Source organism: Corvus hawaiiensis, chromosome 7 (genome assembly GCF_020740725.1).
Source record: "Corvus hawaiiensis isolate bCorHaw1 chromosome 7, bCorHaw1.pri.cur, whole genome shotgun sequence".
In the NCBI taxonomy this organism is placed as follows: domain Eukaryota; kingdom Metazoa; phylum Chordata; class Aves; order Passeriformes; family Corvidae; genus Corvus; species Corvus hawaiiensis.
In genome coordinates, this window is record NC_063219.1 from 29,860,245 (window position 1) to 29,877,099 (window position 16,855).

Consider the following 16,855-nt stretch of genomic DNA (forward strand, 5'->3'; position numbering starts at 1 on the left):
CACTCAGCTCCCACTGAAACTAATGGAAATTGCCACCATGGACAGAGATGGGATAAGTCGTGATACTGGGCACACTGGACAAGTCAGCAGTCTAAAAACAAGAGAAACAATCCCTGCAATAAAACTATCTGACATACTGCCTTCAGCGAGTTGACTTTTGTTTCCTTGAGTAACAGAACAATAACAAAGAGCTGTTGACTTGATCCTCAGAAGCAACAACATTCAGACACAGCCCATTTCAAGGCACAGCAGGAATAGTGCAATATGCCATGGTTTGTCTCCTGGACTAAATCACAAGGACCCAGCCCAAAATTATGGCAGTTCACCTTCACAGTATTCAGTCCATAAAAGGAAAGTTCATCACTTAAGACTGACTTTGCGATCTCAGTGTGATTTGGTACTTACACAGCCACTACACAATGAACACCAATGAATTTTACCCCTAGAGAACCATTCTGAATTGCCTCCACCACTCTCTGCAGGTAATTAAATTTCCTTTTTTCAGTTTTATACTAGAAATGATCTCATGGGCATGATCTCCAGCAAGGCAAATCCAGTTGAAAACTTCACACTGGACTGCGCCTAAACTCTGAATCTCGGCACTACCCCAGCAGTGGAACACCTTCACATTACAATGACTGACTCCCTACTCCTCAGCACATCCCCTCTCCTGGGACTGGTCTGCCCCTGATGCTGCAGCTCTTCTCATGAAGGCAGTGGGCAACAGTTAGGAGACCTGACAAAGCTGGAGTCCAGTGCATGGCTTTCCAATGACAGACCCTCAGTTAAATTGCCCATGGCTCCCAGTAAAAAATGAACTAAGAAATGCTAATCTAATAATCCAGGCATATAGATAAATGAAAGGTGAAAAGGCTTTTAAATGCAATCTAAAACCAATATTTTATGATGGATCAATATATTTCTCTAGGCTGTAAACAAACGAGTTCTCAAAGAAAGTTAAATTTAGAGAAGAAAATGTTGGTTTTCTTACTACAGAAAACAGTGACGACAATTCCTTGGAGGGCATTTATACCAACAGCAATCCAAAGCTAGGGCTTCATCATGCTTTCCCTAAAATCAGTACAGTAAAAACAGGGTAAGGTTACTGCTGTTAGCCTACTAAAGGTGAACAAAACTAGCTTTGCAATCATACAGCATTGTCCTTAATTTCCAATCGTTCACCAGCATATGGAAGTGATGCAACCACAAAGTAAAACAATTACAGCTTTGATCTTGCATCTTTTAGACAGTCAATTAACCTCTCTGATGTCTTTACAAGGAATCACCTGAATATGGGCTACCGGATAACACCTTAAATTCCCAGATCCCAGTTGATAGAGCACGAACCAGCCAGCGCTCGAGACAGGGAGGCGGCAGCGGCGGATCGCTCCCTGACACTGTTGGATACTGCCCCCTTTTGCCGAACAGCAAGGCAACAGCCCCGGCTGCACACTGAAACTTTTCCCGGCATCTATTTGTTTTCAGGAAGATATATTCACGTAGATGGTCTTATTTAACCCTAGTACGTCTGTTCGCATGATTATTCATCCTGACTAAAATAGAAATCTATTGTTCGAGCTATGTTTAATATCAGAGTGAGCCTGCTCTCCAGGAACTTTCCCTCCAACAGGGCCCTATCATGTCTCACCCCAAGTCGAGCAGCACTTTTACAACTGACTACAAGGTAAGAGGAAAAGAGTTTATAGTCTGGGGCTATGGTCACCCAGGTCAGCTGTCAGCCTGGAGAATAAAGGCAATCACAGTGGATGACCAAAGCCATTTTGTCTGGGAACTTTTTCATCTTACTGCAAAGCAACTAAAATTCCACTGCACCACTTGTATCAAGCTTCTGTTGGGCTACCCACATTCCTACTGAACCCATCCCCATGCCATCACTTCCAGTCAATGTGAACTGATCAAGGCCAGCTTGCTAAAAGTTATTTTCTATGCAGAACCTCGTCCCCCGCACCTCTCTGTTCAAGCCTTTTGTCCTCTGGGGTTGTGCTTTTTCACTTGCTGGAGTTTGGACATTTTCTGTTCCCTGGTTGCCCCAGCTTTTTGCAGGAAGAGAGGGAGGTCACAGAGGGCAGCCACTGCCAATTCCATCAGCCTAACAGGCTGGGGGATGAACAAAGCAAATATCTGTATTCTGAAGGGTGGGATCTCTCTCTCCCCCATGACTTCAGGATTAGCATGTCCCTGGCAGGGGAGGACAAAAACTTGGCCTCTTTAAGGAAAGAAAGCAAGATCGAGAGAAAAACAGAACAACTTGCCTAGACTTCACTGAAAATGCAAGAGGCATAACATAAAACACAGAGATTCCCTACTATTGCCTAATGCAGAGTCTACTTACCATCCAATCCAATCAGAAAAGTTTTAGTGCAAAAGGAGAAAAAATGAAAGATATGGTTGATTCAAGCATCTGTTTAAAAACTAAATCTCTGTTAAAAATCTGGTTAAATATCAGCAGGATTTTTCTTATCACTGCCACTTTCTCTGCAGTTACGACCAGTTTTCTGCCTTGGGTGTGTACAAATCAGATGTATAACCAAAAGAGTACTTCTCTGTATGAGTAGTTTGTTCCAGCTACCCTTACTCCTCCTCCTTGCCTTTGCTCACCTGGGATCTCTACTGATCTCAAGTAGCAGAAAGAATCAAAGCCCATTATAACTTCTAGCTTAGTTGGTTTCTATTTTGTTCACAGTGCAGTCAGCTTGGGGTCTTAGCCTACCACTGAACCCATCCAGAGGCAAAGACATCAAACCTCTTGCAGCTCAGACTATAATTTATGAGAAGAAGTATTTTCTGTAATGAGAGGGAACACTTGCACAACAAAAAACGGAACTTTACTACAATTCCTAACCAATATATATCCATACATAAATAGTTTGAAGAAAAAAGAAATGGGAAAAAAGAAGTGTAAACCCCAAGCAGAAATAGATAAATAAGTTAGGGAAAAAAAACCCAACAAAACAGGACCTGGCATCTACCATGTTTGGAGACCTTTTCTAAGGACAGGAAATTATCTATGAGTCTAAACTGAGCCAACAGAGGACAGTGAACCTTTAGGACATAGATACTCCTCGATATTTGTGCTCCACCTAAAAGCCCATAAAGAGACAGGTTCAGGACCGACTTGGCAAGCACACCTTTTGTTTCCGCTGAGGCGTAACAGTAAGCGTGCTCCTGGGCAGCATCGGGAGCAGATGGTAGTGCTGGAAAATACAGGTCTCCAACTTTGGTGTGAATATTGGAGCTGGGTCGACAAAGGTTGTTTCTGGAAATCCTACCCTCCCATACACTCCCCATAAGTTTCTAACAATGCGAGGAGCTAAGGAGCAGCACAAGGCTCTCTGCTTCCCTCTCCCTCTCCCCTTCGCTTTTGATCTCCATCAGGACGTGAGCTGAAATTTAATGGACCACCCCTACCACAAAGACAAATTACCATCTGAAAACCAAAAATCATTAATATCCCTTCGTCTAGGCTATCCGGCTTCCCACCACTGCACCCCTTCGCTCCCGCCACAGCCCCCCTCAGCGGGTTTAGGAAGAGCTGGGAAGGTGGCGGGGAGAGGAGGAAAAAAACCCACCTCCACTGCCACCTCCGAGCTAGCGTGCTCTCCAGCGCTGCCGGACTGCGAACACAGCTACAAAAAAAAAAATAGCCCCTTTGCCTCCCCGGCGGGCAGGAGGACGGCGCTCCGAGCGCCGGGCACAAACACACCCCCACGCCGCGCAGGCTGCCCCCGGCCCTCCATCACCGGGTGCTGCGCCGGGGGCGTTGGAGACGCGCAGCAGCCCGGGGGTTCCCAACTCCCCGGATCCCCTTCCCAGCGCCGCCCGCTCGCCCCGACCCCGCCAAGTTGGGAAGTTTGCGCGCCCCCCGGCCCGTCCCGCCGCCCGCCCCCCGGGCCGCCGCCGCGCTGCGCTTACAGGGTGGCCGCCGGGCTCCCGGTGCGGGGCTCACCGGCACATCGCGCTCCGGCTGCCGCAGGAGCGGGGGCAGCCGCGGCGCGGCTGGGCTCGGCTCGGCTCGGCTCGGTGGGGCTGGGCTCGGCGCGGCGCGGCTGGGCTCGGCTCGGCTCGGGGCGAGCACGGGAGCGGAGCGGCGGGTCTGCACAGCCCGGCGCTCAGGGAGTGCCGCCTCGGGCCATGCGAGCGGCGGCGGACAGCGGCCCCGCGGTGCGGCCGGACTTGGGACCGAAGTCCTCCCGGGCGCTCCGCTGTCTCTTCCAGGCGGCTCCTATCAGCACGGCTTCAACTCTTTCCATCGGAGACCGAGGGGAGGAGGAGAAGGAGGCGGAGGAGGAGGAGGTAGGGAAGGAGGAGGGAGCTAGGGGCTGGCAGCCCCAACTCGCACTGATGTCAACTAATATATTCAAAGTTCAACAGGGCATTTCTCTAGCAAGCGAATCGCCCTCGCCGCCCTCGCCGCCCTCGCCGCCCTCGCCGCCCTCCCCGCTGGTCGCAGCCGGCCTCCCCGGGCCGGCGAGGGGTCCCGCGGAGCACAGCGGCTCTCCCCGGCCCGGCCCTGCGGAGGGGGGCTGGCGGAGCCGGCCCGGAGAGGAGGGGGTCGGGGAGGGGGGATGGCACACTTTTCAGGCGGGCAGGTTCAAGTGCCGCCGGCGTGGGGAGGGCTGAGGGTGGAGGTGAGGCACCAGAAAAGAGCGAAAATAATCCACCGAGCGGCGGAGCGATGTTTGTGTTTAAATCCAGCCTCTTCCCTCCCTGCTGGAAGGGGCAGGGCCGGCTGCGTTGCTGTGGCTGTGATGGGAGAGGGGAGCGGGGAAGCGGCTGCGCTGGGGCTCGGAGAGGCGCCGCGGGGCTCCGGGCTCCCGTGCAGCCGCCCGGACACACCGCCCGGCCAGGCGGAGCGCGGTCTCCTGCCCGTGACTGAGCCCCTCGCTCGGGCCCGGGGCTGTGTCAGCGTCTCCCCGTTGCGATGTCCCCTTGTTCGCCTGGGGCTAATGGGGTCGAGATGAACCCGGGGAGGGAAGCGGCAGTTTTCTCACGCCGAAGCGCAGACAGCGGCGGAAATCCGCGACGAAAGGAGCGTACGCGGCGCGGAGCGCACGGGAGAAGCAGCGCTGTCCCTCCGCGGCCCCACCGCTGCCCGGGGGCCGCCCGCGGGGAATCGCTGCGAGGCCGGGGGGCTGCATCAAACGTGGATTTGGGAAGGCTGATGTGCCGCGCTGTCCCCGCGGTGATGCACAACGCCTGAACGCCGTTAGCGACAACCGCATAAAGCCATAGGATGGACCCTGCTGATGGACAAGCAACCCGGCAGTCAAAGGATAAAAACACATCTGGGCTGGTCTAGTGACATTTAAAAATCGCCAGATAAGAGCCTCAGTTATTTATCAGCTGAATCCTCAGATAGAATGGCCTGCACTGATGGCTTTGCATATGTATGTGTGCATACATAATGAGGCTGGGTTATTTTCCCTCTGTAAACTGATCCTGTCATTCATGTTGACAGTATGTTGTAGCTATATAAAAACAGTGTAATTGTATGATGGCTCATCAGTGCTATGACAGCCAATTGTGGTGGCAGTGGGTGTGCTCCCAATTCGCATTTCAGAGAAGTAACTGCATAGATCCACCGAGATGATCATTATACAACATGTAATTGTTTGCCTGTTCATAATTTCTCAGTTCTTCCTTAATCAAGGAACTATATCACTACATCTGCTCATGCAGCAATGCATTTTTGATACCTTGAATGAAACAGTCAATACATTATTTATGTGCATAACATTTTTTATCTGCCTTCCATTTTAAAACACACTGGAAAGCATAGGACAGGTAAAGGATACAAAATAGTTGTAATGTAGGTATGTATTCTGCCCAAAACTCAAACTCTGGAAGAAGGCTTGAGTCAGGCATAGTCTGGAAAGTGCTGAGCAAACTGCCCCATTCACAGTGGCATCGTATCTGTGCCTCTTTTTTCTTCCCCATCTTTCCTAAAACTGAAAAAAACTACCCTCTAGATGAGTTTTTTTTGTGATAGTATCTTCTTAGAATATTGTCTTAATTTACATGTGAATAGTAAATAACTGTCCCTCCATTTCCCTAACATACAGGATGATATCTTTCAATTTAGTGGATTGAATTTTAAATAATGATGTGCAGCAGCCTGGGTGGGCAAAACAGAACACAGTGAAGGTTGTGCTCTGTGCTGGGACACTATTTGCCTTCTTTTTCAGTTTTACTGTAGAGTGAGTAATTTGGTTATCTAAGCCTCAGGGATAGAACACCTCACCAAATGCCACAATTACACATGTAATTTCCAGAAGACACTTCAACCTTTCCTCCTCCTAAGACTTCCAGATGCAGCACTGGGCACTGAACAATAAGTAGCATAAGACTACATAAATATCTGTCAACATTTAAAGATATAATGGATGGTACTTTTCTATTAAAAAAAAAAAAGATTGTTTACCCTAAAATCTTCTAGCATTTCCCTGCTACTGTTTTGCTCTTTCCTCCACAAGGCTGGGAGTAGTTCTGTTGGTCAGGAGTGTGCATGCATTGCTCAAAAACTCACTAATAAAACGTGCACATAAATACAAGTTTTGTAATATTTCCATGGACAATCAGGTCCTGACACCTCAATGCCTTTACACAGTATAGCATTTGGGAAATCACTGGCCAGACAGAGAAACTACTCAAATCCTTTAAGTAAAGGGCTTGTGACGAAAAGCGCTACAGTTACAATTCTATGAAAAAGAGACAAATGTCATGGGAAAAGTCAGGGCATTGCATGTGAAGTGATCTGTATCAAACAATTTGTTTCCAGTCTCCAAAGGCGAGGATGTACCGGGTTCCTATTCTGGGCTTGGCGGAGGCCGAGGTCGTGGCATGACTCAGTTGCTCGCAGAGGTGCTGAACTATAACCCTCTCCAGAGCCACGGCGACTGGAGGAACTCCCTTTCCGCAGGGGGAAGAGCCGCGGCGCTGGTGGCTGAGGCGGAGAGGGGCGCTCGGCGGAGCGGGCGCTCGGCGCGGCTGTCACCGCTAGGTGCTGCTGGTGCCTCCCGGAGCGCCGGGCCCGCTCTCGCCGCTCCCGGCGCGGAGCCGCCGGACCGCGGGGGCACCCCGTGAGCGGGGACCTGCATCCCGTGAGCGGGGACCTGCACCCGTGAGCGGGGACCTGCATCCCGTGAGCCGGGACCTGCATCCCGTGAGCCGGGACCTGCACCCCGTGAGCCGGGACCTGCACCCGTGAGCGGGGACCTGCACCCGTGAGCGGGGACCTGCACCCGTGAGCCGGGGACCTGCACCCGTGAGCGGGGACCTGCATCCCGTGAGCCGGGGCCGGCACCCGTGAGCGGGGACCTGCACCCGTGAGCGGGGACCTGCACCCCGTGAGCCGGGGCCTGCATCTCGTGAGCCGGGGCCTGCACCCCGTGTGGGTTCTGTTGCACTCGTGTGAGCAGCCTGCCCGGCCAGTCAGGCCAGCAGCGGCTCTGGCACAGGCATTCCGGGAGCTGGCGGGGAGGCGAAAAGTGTAGGGAGAAGGGGCTCCCACTGCTTGCAGGGAAGAGAGGCCGCCTTTGCTGCCTTCAAACTCAGCGGTGCAGAGCACGGAGAGGGATGGGGGAGAGTTCAAGAGAGTGGAAACACGCTGCAGGGAAGAGGAACAGGAGTCAGAGGGATAGGGCTTTGGGCTATGGGACAGAAGGAGGCAGAGTAACAGGTACAGCTGGGCTCTGGGGGAAATGAGGACCTGCAAGTGTAGAACAGAGCTCTCTGGGGAGAGACCAAACCCAGGCTTTTTGTGAGTCGGGCCATCCAAACAGTCCCCCAAATTGCAGATAGCATGGTATTTTTGCAGCCTAACCAGAGCAGGCTGTGTTAGCCTGCATTTGCACACAGGTCAGCCTGTTTATGACAGAAATGTCTGCACAGACATGCTTGAGCTTAAGCTGTTTTGGGCATTCAGATAAGCTTTCCTGGTAGATGTTTTAGAAGGTGATCTAGAGGAAAATCATTGTCTGGAGGCTAGGCAACAACATTGACCCACACTTGATGTCTGGACCATGAGTCCACACTAGTAGCAGTCTCGTTAGAAAATTATTTCTGCTGTAGATAACCAGACCATTTCACACACACTGAAAGTGCATATATCAGTGGCAAAAATTTTAAATTATGCTGGAATTTAGAGCTGGACACATATGTTCAGACAATCACTATACCGGCCTACTACAAGTTTTTATTTCCCTATAGCACTGCAAGGGAAGAAGCAGAGTTGTCATGAAAAAATCAGTCAAAATATATGCAGCAGACTATCTTTATGCTGATTTAAATGCCTGACCCCAAGTGGAGGCCAAACTGCCCTTCTAGATGGTGCCGTTTCCTCAAAAGAGGAAAAATAAATTTCTAAGCACAGTATCAGCAAATACAGAAGCAATGGCATGCAGCAATAGCAATAGTAAGCATTATCCTGAACACTGAGATCTAGATCTGAAGCCAAATGGCAATTAGCCATAAAATATTTAGGTATATGGCTTTTTTCCTGAATTTAAAATAGACTTCTAAATAGCCACAGTTGTGGTTTCCCGGCTCAGTCTGGTGGTGACAGTAACATTTTAATTTATACTAAAGATAAGTCGAATTTAAATCCATGACACAAACTAAGAGTCGGATGACCTTAAAGCAAGAGCATACAAATGAGCTCCCTGGAGAAAAGACGCTGTGATGAAGCAAATAGAATAATATATAGGGATGACTTGACACTGTCACCAGAATGAGTGTATTTAAATTCTCTGGAAAGAAATGAAATGAGCTTAAATTGGGACAACTGCTTTATTTTCAGAGAATTGCCTCTGAACCCTACAGACAAGCGCTATACAGTTGTTTCCCCCCTGAAGCCAGGGGCCAATCTTCATATGTCACTCCACATGGCAAAGTCAGCAAATGTCATCACACTTCATAAAGGCAGGTCTGAGTATTCCCACTGAGTCTCACAGAAGTAGAAAGTTCCCTCCTTGCAGACAAAGACTTGTGAAACATAAAAGTTGTGTTAACACAATGATATACTAGGAGGAAGGGAATGTTAAACTGAGACACTTCTTGTTGCCCAGTAAGCATCCACACTGAGGTAAGATATACAGCACCTAGCAGTCATCTATTTGTTGGCAAATAAAAAGAGCAGTGAAAAATTAGTTTTTTAACAACATCATTAGGAGGTTTAGCACTACATCAAAAATTGCTTTTCCCCTCTTCTAACTCAAGCTCTGAGCCTAGCGACTGTGTTTATTGTATATTACTTTTGCCTTGAGACTGGAAGTGTAAAACCTAGCACTGAACACCTTTATGGTGCTCCTAGACACATTATCTGAGGGACTGAAAACTTCCTTGGTAAATACAAGTGGGATTTTTATTTTTTTCCCTGGGAAGTAGAGGTACCTTTACAATTAGCCTTAAGCTTTAATTTAAAGACATGTTGTTCAGCACATCAGACATCTCACTAAGCACTCTCTAGAAAAAACACATTTTAATGGAAAGTGAATTCAGGACTGTTGACAGCTTATCTGCTGACTTCATATCCTACCTTAGGCAATTCAGCTGAAAGATGAGCTCAACACTGCAAGTTCCTATTACCGCCTTTGCAGTATCCTGTCCTACTCTAATTTTCCTTTAAAAAGCTAAATTAAAAAGCTTTACAGGGACCCACTTATACAACAAACTGTTATGTCCAGCAAGCTGCATAGTCTGAGTCTAAATGTGAGTAGGTTTTGAAAGCATTAATATTCCTTCCTCCATTTGTTTACATGATGACCAATGTCTTGATAATGTGACTTGCAGTGCCTGGTTTGGAAAACACAATTCTCAATGTAGTGGGAATGTGAATATGCTGATAAAACTGAGTATCTGTTCTGCAGATTGTAGTTCTGTTGTAGTATTTGAAACTCATGACCTGGAAAGCCATTCTGAGGATTTAAGAAGTTCACCGCGCTCAGTTGATACAGTGGCCTTCCATACTTGGAAGTTTTTAATGAACTTAACTAAAAAACATATTGTACCTACTCAGTTTGTGATATTCGGATGCTAATAATTCAAATCAAAACCAATTGACTTTCAAATCTTGCCCACTTTGGCTGCAAGGCTGTTTAAACTAAAAGATCAGGAGAAAAAATATTTTTAAAATAAAACTGTTTTAGTCTTCTCAATCAAAATATAAAGCACTTTCAAACACATATTTTTATCCATAGGCAGAGGCCAACTAGTTTAGATTTCAGCCCTCCATTTTGCAGATTTTCAGATAAGTATTGAAAATAAGGGCTTAGAGCAGAAACTGTGCTGTAGCTTCACTTACAATGGTTGCGGCGAAGTCACCAAGACTTTCATCTCTTAAGAAAGAGGCCCATTGGAACTGATGCAGACAGATCAATGTTCTCGGGGAGAATGTGGTTTCAAATTTGTAGACAGATTAGCTACAATTTCACAGGTTGAGACATTTCCCAACAACAAATCTGAAATGTCACAAAAAGCTCCTCCTGCTACCTTAGGGAAATGTAGCATATTGTAGCCACATTCCCTCTTGAACTGCAGTGTTCCCTTTGTGACTTGGCAATGCAATGGAAGGCCCTGCATTAGGGAAGATCTGGATGTCTCCTACAGAAAGTCCTCTCTGCCCTTTTCACTGTTTGATTCATTGAGGCAAGTTGGCTTCTCACTCACGTAAGGAGAAGGGTGGTGGAAGCAGTTTTGTAATGAAGGAGAATGCTGGGCCTAAGTGGAGTAGTAATATGTGAAACATGAATATTCTTTGTTATTTTATTATTGGTAAACCTAATCACCAGGAAGAGGCTGGGCTGGATGTTTCTATAGTGTGTAGCCTGTTTTTGTTAGAGAAAAAAGTTGGAAGAGATAGACACCTTTTTTCTTGCAGTACCTCAGCAAAGAGATTGTGGCATACTGCAAATATTGCAGTAACAGAAAGCCAAGCACACTGTCACATTAGACTGTACTTCCTAATGGAGAGTGCCTTCTTCCCTTCACCAGGAGTGTCAATAAAGGAAAATGATTGCAGCAGAGTGGGTTAGTGCACGGAGAGAAGCTTTCTGCTTTGCATTTTCAATAATTAAAAACACTGTAACTTCTTCTCCAAAACATCACATCTCTCCTTCAGCTTGGCCATCACAAAATATAGTGGTGGCATCTCAATTATAAGGCACAACACATAGCAAGCAAGAGCTTCATAGTGCCTTCTGAAGGCATGTGGTGCAGCCACACAGATCAGGGTGGTTGGAGTGGGCAGGGTCAGGCATTGAGTCAGGTATTGAGTCCCAGGTATTGAGCAGTGCACTGTTATTCTACTCAGATAATTCCAACCACTTCCTATATATGTATGTAATGATATGTGACTGATTATCTATTTTCCATTTCTTTTCCATGCAACGTTGTTCGTCAGAAACACCATTACTAGATAAAAACACATTTGGATATGTATAATCAAAATACAATTTCTCTCTCTCTATTTTAATTAGCATAACATGTACTGCAAAGTATATTGTACACTCAGTCTAGTCTAGTGGCCAAAAATATTCCATGAATTCTGGTCAACAATTATCAAGAATTCTATTCCTGCCAGATAAGCTGAAAATTATCACTTGCTGACTAAGTCAATATGTTACCCTGCTGCTATGCCATATGGCCCTGGATGCTGAGACACAACACAACCTCATCAAGTGACACCCAAACTGGAGGAGAGGAACACTGGAGAGAGCAGGATTTCCATTCGAAAGGACCTCAAGAAACCAGAGGAGCAAGATAGCAGGAGAGTCATTAAGTTCAACAAAGGCAAATTAAGTTGTGCATTGGGGTCAGCAGCGCCCCATGTGCCAGGCCAGGCTGAGGAATGAGCAAACAGCCCCACAGCTGGAGTTTGGGCCTCACACAACAACAGCTGCTCTCAACCTGGAGAGACTCCAGGGAAGGGTTGCTGAGGCAGTAAGGGAACCACAGCATCTGAGGTACAAAGAGAGGCAGGGGCAACTGCCTTGCTTAGGCTGGAGACAAGAAGGCCAAGACAGGATGTAGCTACAACCTTCCACTACCTTATTCCACTGGAGAAGACAGACATAGACATTTCTCAGGGGTGCACAGCAAAAGAACAAAAGGCAACAGTCACAAGCTGCAACAAGGGAAATACTAATTGGGAAGAGGGAAAAAATCATCTCACTGGGACTCAGTAGGGCATCACTGAGACAGGGGCCCAAAGGGGCTGTTCAGTCATCACCCTTAGAGATTTTCAAAACTTGTCAAGGCTTGGAGCAACTTGATCGGATTTTGAAGCTAGTCCTGCTTTGAGCAGAAGCTTGGAATATAGATCTCCAGATGTGCCTTCCAACCTGAAGTTTTCTGAGAACGTATCTCACAAAATGCAGTTCCATAAGATACTAAGTATCTCTCCCACCAGCCATAAAAGGTGCTCAAGTCTTGTCAGGGGTCAACAGAAATGGCTTATTACAGCAGTGACCTATCTAAATCTCACCTCTGATTTGATTTGGCATATAATCAGGCTAAGTGCAATCAATTATTAATAGCCTATATATTATATTCAGATTGTTGTAACACGGTGAGATATACAAACTTTGACTCTGCTCTCCTTTTCTTCAGGAATGTGAGATTCAAGAGGGATAATGAAGGAAGAAAAGACAAAACATAGAAACTGTTTTGTCCTGAACAATGAGTGGAACTGCTACATTTCATGTAAATATTTTCACGGATCTATGAAACAATCATTTCTACAGTCAACAGGCTCATAATATTCCTTCCTCATCAAAACACATATGGTTACTCATACAAGTAAAGGGTTGTAGGCATGCAAATTAATTTGTAGTAAGATGGTTTAAGTTCTAAATCATGTATTAAATTGCTTCTATTGTACAAGTTTAACTTCATTTTCCAAGCTAGTCACATGCAACAGAGATGCAGTAATGTAGGTATTCCAGCTGCAAAGTGATTAGCTGCTGGTGCCTTCTAAAACTAGATTTGTAAGTCAGATCATTGGAAAGATCAGTGGTTTGGTTCCTGGATGTCATGAGACCAGAGAGGTGGAATATTGGCAGAAGATTAGGTTTATTTTTGTGTATGTGTTTGAAATATTTAAACAGATTAGGATAGAAATCAACTTACAGGGCTATAAACCCTGATCCAGCAAAGCAAAAAACTCATAAGCAAGCCCATCTCAGGTGTACAAGGAGCACAAATATAGATTTATCCTTGAACAGAGGCCCAAAGTCCCATTAAAGTTCAGGGAAGGACAATGATATTCAAGCACTTGCTTAAAGATAGGCATGTGCTTAAAAGCCTAATGATCTGGGGTATTTTTACTTGTATATCCCTGAGTGTAAATCAGGGAGCTTCCACCAGGTTTGCTAACATTGCAGGCATTTCTGCATCTCCTTGTTTCTACATAGAAGTATACTGCTGGCAGTTTTGATTTTGCCATAGAAGAAAAGAAGCATTCCGATATGAGTTGTCAGCCTGGGTCTGATTAAATCAGAGAAGTTAGCCACCAGTTTCTGCAGGGTCAGATTGGGCTATAAACATTTACTCTAATGAATAATTATATTTGTACCCTTAGGATGCCTTGGTTGAAATGTAACGACTTCTGAACAGTCTGATTGGGACCAATATATAAACAGTCAGACTGAGTGCCAGTCATTACCTTTGCCTCCCTCAGGAGCTTTTTCCTTTATTGTTTGTAGGTTTACCTGTTAATGCTAGTCACAGTTACAGGCTCTGACTCAAGAGCTGTCATTAATCACTGCCTAAGAACACTGCATCAGGTAAGCCAACGCATCAGATGCTGAGCTGAAGCAGCAGTACTCACTTCAAACTGTCATTTGTGCCTGACATAACAAGGTGAAAGATTATCCAGCCTAAGTATCAATAATTTTTCACTGCACGATTTGAAACAAGCTTTGGAGATTGGTGCCACATTGCTACAAGTGATGGTGCTGAGGGTTCATGAGGTGCAGTGGTCGGCACTGAAACACCATCCTCTACCTCACTGCATGTCCTGCCTTACACCCACTTGTACTTACTCAGAGGTGATCAGATGATGAGCCTGAGTAACTGTGTTAGAATTTGGGGTCTCTCAGCTCCCAAGTTTGAAAACTAGGTCTGAATAATCACATCTTTTGACAGAGCCAGACACATTTTATGAGAGTTCAGATTCAATTTAATCCAGATTTTCATCTGTGTTCCATCCCTAAGTCTTCCTCTGAACAGCAAGACGAAGCAAGGAAAGACCTTTGCATAGGTGTTCAAGTATTTAGTGGTTCAGTTTCCAGGCAATCAGTAAATGCAGCAGTTCTCAAACTCCAATCTACTAAGACCGCTGCTGTCAGAGTAGTAAAGCATCTGTCAGTCTCAGAGCTGTGATGTTTTGCTGCTGCTTGGAGCCCAGGTCAAGATTCATTTAAGATTTCCAAAAGCTTTTTCAGGTTCTTTTTTCCTTTTGTCTTGGAGTTGGGTGATTTTATTTGGTTTGGGGTTTGGTTTTTTGTTTGTTGGGGTTTTTTTTTTGACCAGTTACACTCTGAAATAAGCATATTTCTTTGAGCTGTTTCTGTATCAAGCATCTCTGGCAAAAATCCAGCTATGAGTGAACTTTCAGCCACTGCTGAAAACAAGAGGGCAACAAACAAGTAAGAGGAGAGAACCAACATGCTGAGTGACCTGGAGAGAAAATTATATGTCTGCATGCAACAGAAAAAACTCCCCAGTAGCAAGTGTAAATTCCTAACACTTCTGCCAAGAGAATGCTGAATGACAGGGTGCAGCAAAGCAGATGCACACCTCCTGTTGAAGGAAGCTCAGTTTCATATTGTTGCCAATAGTCACTCTAATTTTGCTGAACTATTTTTATGGTAACTCCAGTGTATGTTAGAAAGTATTGAGAAAAAGGCTGTGACACTGGAAGGAAAAACAGAATCCATGAAAGATCTGAGGTGCAGATTGTGATGATACAGTATTTGAAAATCACTAAACTCATGCATTACTGTTCATTTTTGCCATGTGGTTTCAGCAAGAAATGGTATTCTTCCCACACAATATTCAAACTGTTCATTAGTGGATCTTGCAGCAGCTGCTGTTTTGCAGCTGAGGAATGACTGCACTTTAGTGGCAGGCAAAGGATCTCAATAGCTCCCAAAGTGCTTGGGCATTTTGCTACGTGGAGTTAAAAGTATATAAAGAAATATGTTTCTAATTTATTACCTTTTACACAGATGTGTGCTTTATGGGAAAGGCTTGATACAGCTAATGCAAATTTCTCTTGAAGACTCACCCAGGAATTCTTTAAGGTCAAATTGTAGTCTGTGTATTTTGAAGAACCCCATATTACTGCCAGACTGGGAATGGCAGCAGGCCAGCTGGTACAAATGGCACCTTTCTTCCCATGTTGACATATTATAACTTTCCTAAACTGATATGTGAGTTGCCACAGGATTCCATGTCCTGCTTATTGTTTGCTGTGCTAATACACTGGCACATCCAGAGGTGATTTTTCACGTGTCATCAGAAATGTTACAAGACAGGATTGGTTTTGTAAATACAAGAGATTACCTAAGTGATGGAGGATTCCTGTCTCCTATGCATGCAAGACTAAAAAGGGAGGGCAGGAGAGAGAGAGAACATAGCACTATGTACCAGATAAAAGAGCAGGAAACCTGAATTAATTTCTGGAAGCAATAACATTTTTGTCAGTTATTCCTCTTTCCTGAAGGATGGAACCTCACTGATTGAAAGATGCTCAGGTCAGATATGCTTTCAATTGTCAGCAGATAAGTTGGTGTAGCCCTTGCAAAATCCAAAATCACGTCCCTTTCACACACACTGTTGTTTTTCAGGGCTGCACTCAGCCTAGAGTATAGGAATTATCATGTTATCAACTTGATCTGTTCAGATCAGTATCCTCTCTAATTGTAGTTTAAGAGTGCAGCACCATAATCTGGTACTTTTTTCCTGCTTTAAATCTCAGGTTAATCTCTTGAGAGACTCAATACTTCTCTAGAACACATGCTTTAAAATCTCTCTGAAATCTGACATAAATAATGCCAAAGCTGGGCAATCTTGCTATAACATAACTGATCAAACCCTCTTCAATCTTTTTAAGGTCTTGGCCTCAGTGGCTTCCTGTGACAATATGTTCCATGCTCAGCAAAAGTGTGTATTTTTATCAGATGCTTCCTTTTGCGGAATTCTCTGCTGTTTAATTTAATTTCTTGCCCAGTTGTGCAGTAGCTTCCAGCCCACTGCCAGGGCCCTGACTACACTTTTAGACCTGAATTCCCTGATGGGCTCTGGAGCCCTCCGCTCCTGCCCCAGTGATGATGCAGCAGCACCGGTCTCCAGCTCCCCTCAGCTCTATCCATGGGTTCTACCAAGCTGACCCCTGTGCCCAGGGAGCTACTCCATGCCTGGGGCTGGAGCTGCCCCACATCCCCCACTGCTCTGATCCCTGGAAAGGGATGTCCTGCCACCCCCAGAACCCAGGGAACCACCGGTCCTTATGGTTCCCTGACACATATTCCCTGTGCAGCAGCATAACAAAGTTTGTCTTTTCCTTCCCCTCCCCAAATATTTGTCATGAATCCACAGAGAAACCTACAGTGAGTAACACCCTCCGGCCCCCACCAGCTGGCAGCTCCCTCAGTGCTGACTGCTGCCCTGGGAGAGGCATTCCCAGTAGCTGCTCTGCCAGGCAGGGCCAGTCCCCTCAGGACCTCCAGACTCCAGGGGCTGTCCCCTGCAGACCTCCCAGCAGCACTTTCCCCAAAATCATTCTGTCCCTTCACAACTGATGAAAGGGCCTCTCGGTGATGAGTGCAGTGAC

The 16,855-nt window shown here is 46.2% G+C and overlaps 1 protein-coding gene across 5 annotated transcripts in view; it reads right to left on the bottom strand.

Moving 5' to 3' along the window:
• Positions 1 to 4,040, bottom strand: part of SEMA5B (semaphorin 5B) — a 269,726-nt gene extending 265,686 nt beyond the window's left edge. The window contains exon 1 of one of the 5 annotated variants that reach the window (XM_048309256.1): positions 3,934 to 4,038. The gene's annotated coding sequence lies outside the window, so the exon portion shown is untranslated. Of the gene's footprint in view, positions 1 to 991; positions 1,011 to 3,933 lie in introns of those variants that run through there. The other 4 variants (XM_048309257.1, XM_048309258.1, XM_048309262.1 and 1 more) reach the window with 4 other exon arrangements.
• Between the last annotated feature and the right edge of the window lie 12,815 nt (positions 4,041 to 16,855).